The sequence below is a fragment of the Macaca nemestrina genome, chromosome 17 (genome assembly GCF_043159975.1).
Source record: "Macaca nemestrina isolate mMacNem1 chromosome 17, mMacNem.hap1, whole genome shotgun sequence".
Classification (NCBI taxonomy): Eukaryota; Metazoa; Chordata; class Mammalia; order Primates; family Cercopithecidae; genus Macaca; species Macaca nemestrina.
The window spans coordinates 71,928,014-71,941,724 of record NC_092141.1 but is presented as its reverse complement, the minus strand read 5'-3'; the positions used below and the strand labels follow the sequence as shown (position 1 = coordinate 71,941,724).

General features: G+C 40.0%; 1 long non-coding RNA gene and 1 pseudogene across 1 annotated transcript in view; both read right to left on the bottom strand.

The window, feature by feature from the left end:
* LOC139359374 (uncharacterized) overlaps positions 1–12,600 on the bottom strand; it is a 33,089-nt gene extending 20,489 nt beyond the window's left edge. The window contains exons 1-2 of the long non-coding RNA XR_011615287.1: positions 11,735–12,600; positions 10,576–10,698 (exon numbers count right to left, since the gene is read on the bottom strand). This is a non-coding gene — a long non-coding RNA (uncharacterized lncRNA). The remainder of the gene's footprint in view (positions 1–10,575; positions 10,699–11,734) is intronic.
* LOC105483152 (PRELI domain containing protein 3B pseudogene) lies at positions 504–5,082 on the bottom strand (annotated as a pseudogene).
* Positions 12,601–13,711: the final 1,111 nt, after the last annotated feature.

Below are 13,711 nucleotides of genomic sequence, written 5' to 3'. Positions count from 1 at the left end.
GACAACAGAGCACGACCTGCAATTCAGGACTTTCTTTTGCTATTAAGGGCACCATTGGGACAAATCCCAATGACCTTTCAAAATTACAAATCTGATCTTGTAAACTGTGGGATCCTGTGGGAGCCACGGGAGACTCAGATGAACCCTGTATAACAGCCCCCACCATCCACCGTGTTAGGCCCATGCCTTTTTTTTTTTTTGAAGTCTCGCTGTGTCGCCCAGGCTGGAGTGCAGTGGCACGATCTCGGCTCACTGCAGCCTCTGCCTCCCGGGTTCAAGCAATTCTTCTGCCTCAGCCTCCCGAGTAGCTGGGAGTACAGGCGTGTGCCACCATGTGCAGCTAATTTTTGTATTTTTAGTAGAGATGAGGTTTCACCATTTGGCCAGGCTGGTCTCAAACTTCTGACCTTGCGATCTGCCTGCCTTGGCCTCCCTAAGTGCTGGGATTACAGGTGTGAGCCACCACGCCTGGCCCTGGGCCATGCCTTTTTGAGTGAGCCTCCCTACTGCTGGGAGAGTCCCTGCTGCAGACCAGCTGAAATCTGGACTCAAAGGATACAGAACATTTCCATCACTATAAGGATCCCCCATGTTACCCTCTTATGACCGTGTCTACTTCCCTCCCATTCCCCGCTGCTTAACCCCTGGCAACCATGAGTCTATTTCTATAATTTTGTCATTTCAGGAATGTCATGTAAATAAAATTATACAGTATATAAACTTCTGGGATTGACTTCATTATTCACTCAGCATAATTCTCTTAAGAGTCATCCAGGGGTGGTTGTGTTTATCAATCGTTTGTTCCTTTTTATTGCTCAGAAGTATTCAAGATGGACCATCGTTTGTTTCACTGTTCACCTACTGAAGGACATCTCGGTGTCCAGTGTTTTGCTATAATGAATACAAGTAGGGTTAGCATTCGTATACAGGTTTTTGTGTGAATATAGTCTTCATTTTGGGGAAATAAATGTCCAAGAGTGCGATTGCTGGATTGTATGGTAGTTGCATGTTTAATTTTTTTTTTTTTTTTTTTTTTTTTGAGATGGAGTCTCCCTCTGTTGCCCAGGCTGGAATGCAGTGGCGCAATCTTAGCTCACTGCAAACTCCACCTTCCTAGTTCAAGTGATTCTCCTGCCTCAGCCTCCGGGGCAGCTGGGATTACAGGCATGTACCACCATACCTGGCTAATTTTTGTATTTTTAATAGTGATGGGGTTTCACCATATTGGCCAGGCTGGTCTTGAACTCCTGACCTCAGGTGATCCACCAACCTCAGCCTCCCAAGGTGCTGGGATTACAGGCATGAGCCACTGCGCCTGACTGCATGTTTGTTTGTTTGTTTGTTTATTTTAATTTGAGATGGAGACTTGCCTTGTTGCCCAGGCTGGAGTGCAGTGGTGCAATCTCAGCTCACTGCAACCTCTGCCTCCCAGGTTCAAGGGATTCTCCTGCCTCAGCCTCCCGAGTAGCTAGGATTACAGGTGTCTGCCACCATGCCCGGCTACTTTTTGTTTCATATTTTTAGTAGAGATGGGGTTTTACCATGTTGGCCAGGCTAGTCTTGAACTCCTGACCTCTCAGGTGATCCACCCACCTCAGCCTCCCAAAGTGCTGGGATTACAAGCGTGAGCCACCACGCCCGGCCTGCATGTTTAATTTTTAAAGAAATTGGCAAACTGTTTTCCAGAGTGACTGTACCATTTTACATTTCCACCAGCAATGTATGAGTGATCCGGTGTCCTTTCTAGCATCTGGTGTTTTCACTGTTTTGCATTTTAGCTATTCTGATGGGCATGTAGTGGTATCTCGTTGTGGTCTTAATTTGCATTTCCCTAATGGCTAATGATATTAAACATCTTTTCATGTGTTTATTTGCCATCTGTATTATCTTCTTCATGTCTTTTCTCTACCTTCTAATTGGATTTTTGCTTCTTTTACTGTTGAGTTTTGAGAGTTCTTTATATATTCCAGTACTAGTCCTTTGTCAGATATGCGGCTTACAAATATTTTCTCTGCAGAAATATGCACATAACTTGTCTTTTTATCCTCTTTAAAAATAAAAAAAAAGTTTATGTTAGGTTGAGTACATGTGAAGTTTTGTTATATATGTAAACTTACATCACAGGGGTTTGTAGTACTAATTATTTTGTCGCCCAGGTACTAAGCCTAGTACCCATAGTTATTTTTCTGCTCTTCCCCCTCCTCCCACTCTCCACCCTTCACCCTCAAGTAGACCCCAGTGTCTGTTGTTCTCTTCTTTGTGTTCATAAGTTCTTATCATTTAGCTCCCCAACTTAAAAGTGAGAACATGCGATAATTGATTTTCCGTTCCTGCATTAGTTTACTAAGGATAGTAGTGCCCAGCTCCATCCATGTTCCTGCAAAAGACATGATTTCGTTCTTTTTTATGGTGGTATCGTATTCCATGGTGTATATGTGTCACATTTTCTTTATCCAATCTGTCATTGATGGGCATTTAGGTTGATTCCATGTATTTGCTATTTTATATAGTGCTGTAATGAACGTTCATATGTATGTGTCTTTTTTTTTTGAGACAGAGTCTCCCTCTGTCGTCCAGGCTGGAGTGCAGTGGCGCGATCTCGGCTCACTGCAACCTCCGCCTCCCGGGTTCACACCATTCTCCTGCCTCAGCCTCCCGAGTAGCTGGGACTACAAGCGCCCACCACCATGCCCGGCTGATTTTTTGTATTTTTAGTAGAGAATACAAAAAATATTCTCTATTTTTTGGGATTTCACCATGTTAGCCAGGATGGTCTCAATCTCCTGACCACGTGATCTGCCCGCCTCGGCCTCCCAAAGTGCTGGAATTACAGGCGTGAGCCACTGTGCCCGGCCTCACATGTGTCTTTATGGTAGAATGATTTATATTTCTCTGGATATATACCCAGTAATGGGATTGTTGGATTGAATGGTAGTTCTGCTTTTAGCTCTTTAAGGAATTGCCATACTGCTTTACACAATGGTTGAGCTAATACTCTCACCAATAGTGTATAAGTGTTCCCTTTTCTCTCCAACCTCACCAACATCTGTTACTTTTTGACTTTTTAATAATAGCCATTCTGACTAGTGTAAGATGGTATCTCATTTTGGTTTTGATTTACATTTCTCCAATGATCAGCGATATTGAGCTTTTTTCACATGCTTGTTGGCTGCAGGTATGTCTTCTTTTAAACATAGTCTATTCATATCCTTTGCCCACTTTTTAATGGGGTTGTTTTGTTCTTGTAAATTTGTTTAAATTCCTTATAGATGCTGGATATTGGACCTTTGTCAGATGCATAGATTGCAAATATTTTCTCTCATTCTGTAGGTTGTCTGTTAACTCTGTTGATAGTTGCTCTTGCTGTGCAGAAGCTGTTAAGTTTAATTAGATCCCATTTGTCAAGTTCTGCTTTTGTTGTGATTGCGTTTGATGTCTTTGTCATGAAATCTTTGCCAGTTCCTGTGTCCAGGATGGTATTGCCTAGGTAGTCTTCCAGGGTTTTTATGATTTTGGGTTTTACATTTAAGTCTTTAATTCATCTTAAAGTTGGATTAAAGACTTAATAGAGTTGATTTTTGTACATGGTGTAAAGAAGGGGTTCAGCTTCTATCTCCTGCCTGTGGCTCTCTAGCTATCCCAGCACCATTTATCGAATAGGGAGCTTTTATCCTCTTAATGAGGTCTTTTCAGAGCAAATTTTTTTATTCTAATGACATCAAATATGTCCATTTTTCCTCTTCTGGATCACGTTTGTGGGTCAAGTCTAAAAGCTCTTTGCATAAGCTTAGATTCCAAATATTTTCCCCTATTTTCTCTAAACAATCTTACAGTTTTACATTTCCCATTTAAGTTCACAATCTTTTGAGTTAATTTTTGTATAAGATGTGAGAGTTGGGTCAAGTTCCTTTTTTTTTTTTTTTTTTTGAATATCCAATTGCTCCAACACCATTTGCTGAAAAGTCTATCTTTTCCGTATTGAACTGTTCTTATGTCTTGGTCAAAACTCCACTGGACATATCTGTAGGGGTCTATTTCTAGACTCTTTAATCTATTACATTAACATATGTGTCTAATGTGTCTCTCTCTTTGCCAGCACTATACAGTCTTGATTACTGTAGCTTCAGAGTAAGCCTTGAAATTGGGTAGACTGATTACTCAACCATTACTCTTCTTATTCAAAATTGTTTTAGCTTTTCTTTTTAAAAATTTCTAACGATCACTTTTATTTAGAAGCCCTGCATCTCTTTTGATCAGAAGTCACATACCCTTACATCAGCATATTTTTAAAAAATTCTACCTAAACGATAGTTCTATTTTTAAAATAACAAATAAATATATAGTTAGCTTGGAGAGACCCGGGGTAACCGACATTGTCCAGCAACTTTCATGATTATTTCTCTGCAGATACTCTGCTGCTGCCATCAGAGTCTCTATGCTTCCTCTTGCAGAGGCCAACAGTTCTTCAGTCTCAGCATTTAATTTACGTATTACCCGTTCCATTGCTTCTCAGTCTTGCCATCAGTCCTTCAAGGTAACTGCTGAGGCTGACTCCTTTTACAGTGATTATGGTTTCTTGAGTCAAAATAGTTTTTTTCTGAGTCCCGAGGATGTGGCTTTTCTATAAGTCTCTCATCTACTGAAACCTTATTTGTAAATGAAATGTTAGTAGATTTAAGTTCCATTGTTTTCTCTACATGATCAACTACAGAATGTTCTTGCACATATGTTTTGGTTCTTGCTGCACCAATAAGGGACTTCACAATGAAAGCAGCCCCCTCTCTGTGCTGAGAAGGGATCCAGAGGGATCTATATGTCTGTCCAACACATCATCTCCAACCGCACTCAGGCTCATAGGGTTTGGATATTTCTGCATTTCAACTGTTGTAACAATTTCCCACAGGTGGTCAAAGACGTGCTCCAAAGTCCATAGCTTCACGGTGCTGGCAGCCTGTGGTGCTAGGGGACAATGAGGTAAACAGGCTACGCCTGCCCCTGACCCACCCCAAACATCCCAGCTAGCCACACAGTGACAGGCACCGTTGAGCCTGATGCAACGGATGTCCCAACGCACTGCCTCATGCCCTATCCCAGCCCAGGTTTTGCCCCTTAGCTTTTTGTTTGGCCTTTCCATATAAATTCTAGAATAATCTTGTCTACAGCTACCAAAAGATCTTGCTTAGTTTTTAATGGGAATTGCATTAAACCATTATATCTATTTGGGGAGAACTGACATTTTTACTATGTTGAGCTACTTTACTGAGTTGAATCCATAAACACAGACTATTATTCCATTTATTTAGATCTTGTTATTTTCATCACATTACATAGTTGACAGCATAAATGTCCTGTACTTGTCTTGTTAGATTTACACCTATTTCATATTTTTGAGTGATTATTAATAATATTACATTTTTAATTTAGATGTCCATGTGTTCATTGCTAGTTTGTAGAAATATTTTTTTTTCATATGTTGATCTCATGTCATGCAACCTTGTTGATCTCACTTATTGGTTCCATGAGATTTTTTTTTTTTTTTTTTTTTGGCAGATTCTTCTGGATTTTTGATGTGGTCAATTATATCATCTGCAGATGGGGATAGTTTTATTTCTTTCTTCCCAAACTGTATGCCATTTACTTTCATTCCAAACTGTATGCCATTTACTTTCTTTTCTTACCTTATTGCACTGGCTAGGACTTCCAGCACTATGTTCAATAAAAGTGATAAAAGCAGACATCCTTTCCATGTTCCCAACTTTAGGGGGAAAGCTTCAGTCTTTCATGATTAAGTAAAATGTTAGCTGTAGGCCTTAAATCTGTAGGCCTTAAATCTGTGACTTTATTTTTTGTTTTCTGTTGTTCTATTTTTCCATATAGATGCTCTTTATCAAGTAAAGTGGTCTCTCTCTAATCCTGTTTTTCTGGGAGTTTTTATCATGAATAACTGTTGAATTTTGTTAAATGCTTTTTCTGAATCTATTGATATTATTATGTGACCTTTCTTCTTTAGCCTGTAAATATAGTGGATGTCATTGACTGATTTTTGAATGATGAACTAGCCTTGCATCCCTGAAAAAACTCCGCTTAGTCTTAGTGTATACATTTTTAAAAATATAGCTGAATTCTACTTGCTAATATTTTGTTAAGGAATTTTCTATCTATTTTCACTAATGATTTTGGTCTGTAGTTTTCTTTTCTGTGTTGTCTTTGTCTGGTTTGGTATTAAGGTAATATTGACATTATAAAATGAATTGGGAAGTGCTTGCTCCTTTTGTATTTTCTGAAAGAGATAACGTAGAACTGGTTTAATTTTGAGATAGGGTCTTGCTCTGTTACCAAGGTTGGAGTGCAGTGGTGCAACCTCAGCTCACTGCAACCTCTGCCTCCCCGGTTCAGGTGATTCTTCTGCTCAGCCTTACCTGAGTAGCTGGGACCACAGGCTCATGCCACTATGCCCGGCTAATTTTATATATGTATATTTTGTAGAGATGCAGTTTTGCCGTGTTGCTCAGGCTGTTTGCGAACTCCTGGGCTCAAGTGATCCACCTGCCTCAGCCTCTCAAAGTGTTGAGAAAACAGGCGTGACCCACTGCACCCAGGCAATAATTGGTTTAATAATTCATTAAGTGTTTGGTAGAAATCTCCAGTGAAACAAATTGGGCCTGGAGATTTCTTTTTAGGGAGTTTTAAAATTGTAAGTTCAATTTCTTTTTAGTTATAGGGTTACTCAAATTATCTATTTCCTATTTGATGAGTTGTGGTACTTTGTGTTTTTCCAGGAATTGATCCATTTCATCTAGATTGTCATATTTATAATATTTAGAGTTGTTTGTAGTATTCCCTTATTATCCTTTTGATGCCTGCAGTGTCTATAATTTCATCTATTTCCTTCCTGATATTGACAATTCGTGTCTTTATTTCTTACTTTGTCAGTCTTGCTAGAGGTTTGTCAATTTTATTGACCTTTTCAAAAAACCAGATCTTTGGTTAATTGATTTTTCCATTTGTGTGTGTGTTCAATGTCATTGATTTTCTTTATTATTTTCTTCTCACTTTGGATTTATTTTGCTCATCTTTTACTAAGTTCTTACAGTGGGATCATAGATTGATTTTGGATTTTTCTCTTTTCTAACATATGCATTTAGTGCTATATATTTCCTTCTCAGTATTACTTTGGCTGTGTCCCACAAATTTTGACACATTGTATTTTTATTTTCACCCATTTCAATGTATTTTTTAATTTCCTTTGAGACCTCTTTTTTTTGACTCCTATGTTATTTAGATGTGTTTTTTAGTTTGAAGATTTGCCTGTTATCTTTCTCCAATTTTAACTGGATATGTGTATGCCTCCTTTCAGTTCTATCAGTTTTACTTCATGTATTTTGCAGCTGTGTTGTTTGGTGCATACACATTTAAGATTGCTATGTCTTTTTGGTGGATTGACCCTTTTATCATTATATAATCGCCCTCTCTGTCTCTGGAAATTTTCTTTGCTCTGAAGTCTGCTTTATCTGATATTAATACAGCCACCCTTGCTTTCTTTTGATTAATGTTTGCATGATATATTTTTCTATTCTTTTGCTTTTAACCTGCCTATGTTGTTATATTTGAAATGAGTTTCTTGTAGACAGTATACAGTTGGGTTGTGTTTTAAAATCCACTCTGCCAATCTCTCTCTTTTAAAGTTGATGTGCTTCTACCACTTACATTTAATGTAATTATTAATATGTTAGGCCTTACATCTCTGATTTTATTTTTTCCTTTCTGTTCGTTCTATTTTTCATTTCTCTGTTTTCTTTCTTCTGCCTTCCTGTGGGTTACTCATACTTCTGTTAAAATTTCATTTTGATTGATCTACAGCATTTTGGATAACTTTTGAAAAGCTTTGTATAGCTTCTTAGGTAGTGCTGTAGGTATTACGTTATATATACATAACCCATTATAGTCTACTGGTGTCATTATTTTGCCAGTTTAAATGAAATGTAGTAATTGTGTTTCCCTTTAAATCCTGTTGCCCTCCACTATTTAAAATACAATTGTCTTAATATTTCCTCTGCATACTTTTAGAACCATATAAAACATGTCATTTTTACTTCAACTATTAAATATATTTTTTTAAAAACTCAAGAATAGGCTGGGCCTATTCTAATTCTAGTTGGTCTTACTGGGCCTGAACTAAAGAGTAGTGCAGGCTATCCTTGTTTGCTTTAGGCCAGTGGTTCTCAAAGTATGGTCCATGGGCCTTGATCGTATGTCCACAAAATTAAAACTATTTTCACAATAATACTAAGATGTCTTTTGCCTTTCCTTTGTATTAAAATTTGCACTGATGTTACACAAACAGCGATGTGTTTGTTGTGATGTTACACAATTTGCACTGATGTTACACAAACAGCGATGTGTTTGTTGTGATGTTACACAATCTGCACTGATGTTACACAAACAGCGATGTGATGTTACACAAACACTGATGTTTTAGCATGCATCAGGGCAGTGGCACTAAACGGTCATAGTGTGAAAGATCCAGTGATTTAAGAGACTGGAAAGACAAGCCACATATTTTCTCTGCAGATTGGGAGAAAATATTTGCAAAACACACATCTGATAAAGAAAAAATATATAACAAGTGGGGAGGATTGCTTGGGGCCAGAAGTTTGAGACCAGTCCAGGCAACATAGTAAGACTTATCTCTACAGAAAAATTAAAAAATAAAAATAAAATAAAATAAACATTAGCCAGGCATGGTAGTGCACACCTATAGTCCTAGATACTCAGGAGGCTAAGGCAGGAGGATGGCTTGAGCCTAGGAGTTCACAGCTGCAGTGAGCTATAATTGCACCACTGCACTCCAGCCTGGGCAACAGAGTGAGACTGTCTCAAAAAAAGAAAAGAAAAGAAAAGAAAAAAAATTAAAAAGCACACTTATCTGATAAAGGACCAGTATCCAATATACACAAAGAACTCTTAAAACCTTAAAACTCAGTAGTGCCAGACAACCGAATTTTAAAAATGGGCAAAAGAGTTGAAAAAGTACCTTGCCCAAGAAAATATACAGATGGTGGCTGGGCACGGTGGCTCATGCCTGTAATTCCAGCACTTTGGGAGGCCAAGGCAGGCGGATCACTTGAGGTCAGGAGTTCAAGAACAGCCTGGCCAACATGGTGAAACTCTGTCTCTACTAAAAATAGAAAATTAGCCATGTGTGGTGGTGCACACCTGTAGTCCCAGCTACTTGGGAGGCTGAGGCAGAAGAATCACTTGAACCTGAGAGGCAGAGGTTACAGTGAGCTGAGATTGTGTCATTGTACTCCAGCCTGGGCAACAGAGCGAGACCCTGTCTCCAAAAAAAAAGAAAGAAAGAAAGAAAGAAAATATACAGATGGCAAATAAACACGAAAAGATGCTCAGCATCATATGTCACTGGAGAATTGCAGATTCAAATGACAATGAGACACTACTATACTCATATTAGAATGGCTAAAATCCAAAAAACTATTAATACCTAATGCTGGCAACGACGTGGAGCAATAGAAACTCTCATTCATTGCCAGTGGGGATGCAAAATAGTACAGCCACTTTTGAAGACAGTTTGGCAGTTTACATTTCTTATAAAGCTAAATGTATTCTTGCCATCTGACCCAGCAATCATACTCCTAGGGATTTACCAAAAAGAGTTGAAAACTTAGCCCACACAAAAATCTGCACACAAATGTTTATAGTAACTTTATTCATAATTGCCAAAAAATAGAAGCAACTAAGATATTTTTCAAAAGGTGAATGAGTAAACTGTAGTACATCCATACAGTGGAATAGTCAGTGATCAAAATTAATGAGCATTCAATACACAAAAAGAAACATTAAATGCATATTGCTTAGTGAAAGAAGTCCATCTGAAAATTCTATGTGATGTATGATTCCAATTACAGTTGACCCTGGAACAACACAGAGGGGTAGGGGTGCAGTCGAAAATCTGTGTATAACTTTTAAATCCCTAATAACATAATAACATAACTACTAATCGTCTAGTGCTGACCAGAAGCCTTACTGGTAACATAACCAGTCAATTAACATGCATTTTGTATGACATATATATATATATATATGTATGTTTATATATATTATGTACTGTATTCTTAATATTTTAAGAAATAAAAAAAATTAAGAAAATCATAAGGAAAGGCCAGGGGCAGTGGCTCACACCTGGAATCCCAACATTTTGGGAGGCCAAGGCAGGAAGATTGCTTAAAGCCAGGAGTTCAAAACCCACCTGGGCAATATGGTGAGACCCCATCTCTAAAAAAAAAAAAAAAAAATTGTGCAGGTGGGCTGGCATGTACCTGTAGTCCTAGCTATGTGGGAGGCTAAGGCAGGAGGATTGCTTGAGCCCAGAAAGTTGAGGCTGTAGTGAGACAAGATTGTACAACTGCACTCCAGCCTTGGCAACAGAGTGAGACCCCGTCTTTTAAAAAATAAGAAAAAAGAAAATCACAAGGAATAGAAAATATATTTACTATTTATTAAGTGGAACTGGATTATCACAAGGTTTTTATCCTTGGCCTAGAGGGTAGTGCATACCTGCAGTCCCAGCTACTCAGCAGGATGAGGTGGGAGAATTCCTTGAGCCCAGGGGTTTGAGGCTGCAGTGAGCTATGATCACGCCAATGCACTCCAGCCTGGGCAACACAGCATGACTTTCACCTTAAAAAAAAAAAACAACGAATAAATAAAATAAAGGTTTTTATCCTTGTCTTCACGTTGTGTAGGCTGAGAAGGAAGAAGAAGAAGAGGGTTAGTCTTGCTGTCTCAAGGGTTGCAGGGGCAGAAGAGGTAGAGGAAGTGGGAGGGGTGATAGGAGAGGCAAGTATATTCGGTGTAACTTTCATTGAAAACAATCTTGGCCAGGTGCAGTGGTTTATGCCTATAATCCCAGCACTCTGGGAGGCCGAGACAGGCGGATCACCTGAGGTCAGGAGTTCAAGACCAGCCTGGCCAACATGGTGAAAAACCCCATCTCCACTAAAAATATACAAAAATTAGCCGGGCGTGGTGGTGGGCGCCTGTAGTCCCAACTACTTGGGAGGCTGAGGCAGGAGAATCGCTTGAACCCTGGAGGTGGAGGTTGCAGTGAGCCGAGATCGCACCACTGCACTCCAACCTGGGCGACAGAGAGAGACTGTCTCAAAACAAAACAAAAATCTTATGAAAGAGGACCTGTGCAGTTAAAACCCATGCTGTTTAAAGGTCAAGTGTATATGATGTTCTAGAAAAGGCAACCTATAAAGATAATCAGAAGATCAGTGGTTGCCTAGGATTCGGGTGAAGAAGAGAAGGGCTGAATAGGAGGAGCACTGGGTGGGTTTAGGGCAGTAAAATTATTCTATATGTTCCTATAATAGTGGACACCTGTCATTATACATTTGTTCAAACCCATGGAACTGTATATCACAAATAATTAATCCTAATGTAAACTACGAGCTTTAGTTTAATAATCATGTTCAGTATCATTGGCTCATCAATTGTTAACAAATGTGCCACACTAATGCAAGATGTTACTATGGGAAAATGTGGCGAAAGGGGGCACGCAAGAACTCTCCAAACTGCTGTCTCATTTTCTTTGACCCTAAAACTGCTCTTAAAAAAAAAAAAAAAAAAAAACTGTTTAAAAAAAAAAAAAAAAAAAAGTCCACTGAAAGGGTTTTAATTTCCACACTGCAACTAACCTTTAAGAACCTACCATTTATTGCTGGGCGTGGTGGCTCACACCCGAAATCCCAGCACTTCTGATTGAGGCGGGTGGATCATCTGAGGTCTGGAATTCGAGACTAGCCTGGCCAACATGGTTAAACCTTGCTTCTGCTTAAAAAAAAAAAAAAGAAAGAAAGAAAAAAAGAAAAATTAGCCAGGAGTGGTGGTGCACGCCTATAATCCCAGCTACTTGGGAGGCTGAGGCACAAGAATCACTTGAACCATTGCACTCCAGCCAGGGTGATAGAGGGAGACTCTATCCAAAAAAAAAAACAAAAAACAGAAATGTTTATTTTGGCTGGGCATGGTGGCTCATACCAGTAATCCCAGCACTTTGGGAGGCTGAGGCAGGTGGATCACTTGAGGTCAGGAGTTCAAGACCAGCCTGGCCAACATGGCAAAACCCCATCTCTACTAAAAATACAAAATTTATCCGGGCGTGGTGGTGCACACCTGTAGTCCCAGCTACTCGGGAGGCTGAGGCAGGAGAATCACTTGAACCTGGGAGGCAGAAGTTGCAGTGACCTGAGATCCCACCACTGTACTCCAGCTTAGGCAACAGAGCAAGACTTCGTTTTAAAAATAAATAAAAACGGCCGGGCGCGGTGGCTCACGCCTGTAATCCCAGCACTTTGGGAGGCCGAGGCGGGCGGATCACAAGGTCAGGAGATCGAGACCACGGTGAAACCCCGTCTCTACTAAAAATATAAAAAATTAGCCGGGCGCGGTTGTGGGCGCCTGTAGTCCCAGCTACTCGGGAGGCTGAGGCAGGAGAATGGCGTGAACCCGGGAGGCGGAGCTTGCAGTGAGCCGAGATCACGCCACTGCACTCCAGCCTGGGCGACAGAGCGAGACTCCGTCTCAAAAAAAAATAATAATAATAATAATAATAAAATAAAAATAAAAACTACCACTTGTCAAGTTTTGGTCTGGGATCAAAGCAGAATATCCATAATTATTTGAAAAGGCTGTTAAAATATTCCCTTTTACAACTACATATCTGTGTAGGGGCAGTTTTTTTTCACATACTTCAACCAAAGCAACATATTACAGCAGACTGAAGAAGCAGATATGAGACTCCAGCTGTCTTCTAAAGTCAAACAGAATCCAAAACAATCACTCTCTTTTTATTAAACTTTTTTTTTGCTACAGAAAATACAGTTATTTTTCATTTAAAAAAGGTATTTATGTTAACATGTAATTATTTATTGGTTTGGGGTGTTTGTTTGTTGTTGAGACAGGTCTCACTCTGTCAATCAGGCCGGAGTGCAGTGGTGTGACCACAGCTCACTGCAGCCTCGACCCCGCAAGCTCAGGTGTTCCTCCCACCTCAGCCTCCTGAGTAGCTGAGACCACAGGGGCATGCCAAGACACCCGGCTATTTTTTTTTTTGAGACGGAGTCTCGCTCTGTCGCCCAGGCTGGAGTGCAGTGGCGCAATCTTTGCTCACTGCAAGCGCCACCTCCCAGGTTCACACGATTCTCCTGCCTCAGCCTCCCGAGTAGCTGGGACTACAGGCACCCGCCACCTCGCCCGGCTAATTTTTTGTATTTTTTTGTAGAGACGGGTCTTCACCGTGTTAGCCAGGATGGTCTCGATCTCCTGACCTTGTGATCCGCCAGCGTCAGCCTTCCAAAGTGCTGGGACTATAGGTGTCAGCCATCGTGCCCGGCCAACACCCTCCTAATTTTTAAAAATTTTTGGTAGACATGACATGGGATTTCACCATGTTGCCCAGGCTGATCTCAAATTCCTAGGCTCAAGTGATCCTCCCACCTCAGCCTCCTAAATTGCTGGGATTACAGGCATGAGCCACCACCGTGTGTGGCCCTACTGTTATTTTTAACTGAATAAATAAGCATTTTTAAATGTCTCAGTTCTAATTTCTTATGCAGTAAGTATTGATAAATATAATCATATGAACAAAAGCTCTTTGGGGTCTTCGAATAAGGGTGTTCATAAGATG